Raw genomic sequence first — 805 nt, forward strand, 5'->3', positions numbered from 1 at the left:
GCTCAGTAACACTGAGATTAATAACTGATCACATTGATTTATCAGTCTACTCAGGCTTTAGCAGAGCTCAGTAACACTGAGATTAATAACTGATCACATTGATTTATCAGTCTACTCAGGCTTTAGCAGAGCTCAGTAACGCTGAGATTAATAACCGATCACATTGATTTATCAGTCTACTCAGGCTTTAGCAGAGCTCAGTAACGCTGAGATTAATAACCGATCACATTGATTTATCAGTCTACTCAGGCTTTAGCAGAGCTCAGTAACGCTGAGATTAATAACCGATCACATTGATTTATCAGTCTACTCAGGCTTTAGCAGAGCTCAGTAACGCTGAGATCAATAACCGATCACATTGATTTATCAGTCTACTCAGGCTTTAGCAGAGCTCAGTAACGCTGAGATTAATAACTGATCACATTGATTTATCAATCTACTCAGGCTTTAGCAGAGCTCAGTAACGCTGAGATTAATAACCGATCACATTGATTTATCAGTCTACTCAGACTTTAGCAGAGCTCAGTAACACTGAGATTAATAACCGATCACTTTGATTTATCAGTCTACTCAGGCTTTAGCAGAGCTCAGTAACGCTGAGATCAATAACCGATCACATTGATTTATCAGTCTACTCAGGCTTTAGCAGAGCTCAGTAACGCTGAGATTAATAACCGATCACATTGATTTATCAGTCTACTCAGGCTTTAGCAGAGCTCAGTAACGCTGAGATTAATAACTGATCACATTGATTTATCAGTCTACTCAGGCTTTAGCAGAGCTCAGTAACGCTGAGATTAATAAC

Source organism: Pygocentrus nattereri, chromosome 21 (genome assembly GCF_015220715.1).
Source record: "Pygocentrus nattereri isolate fPygNat1 chromosome 21, fPygNat1.pri, whole genome shotgun sequence".
In the NCBI taxonomy this organism is placed as follows: Eukaryota; Metazoa; Chordata; class Actinopteri; order Characiformes; family Serrasalmidae; genus Pygocentrus; species Pygocentrus nattereri.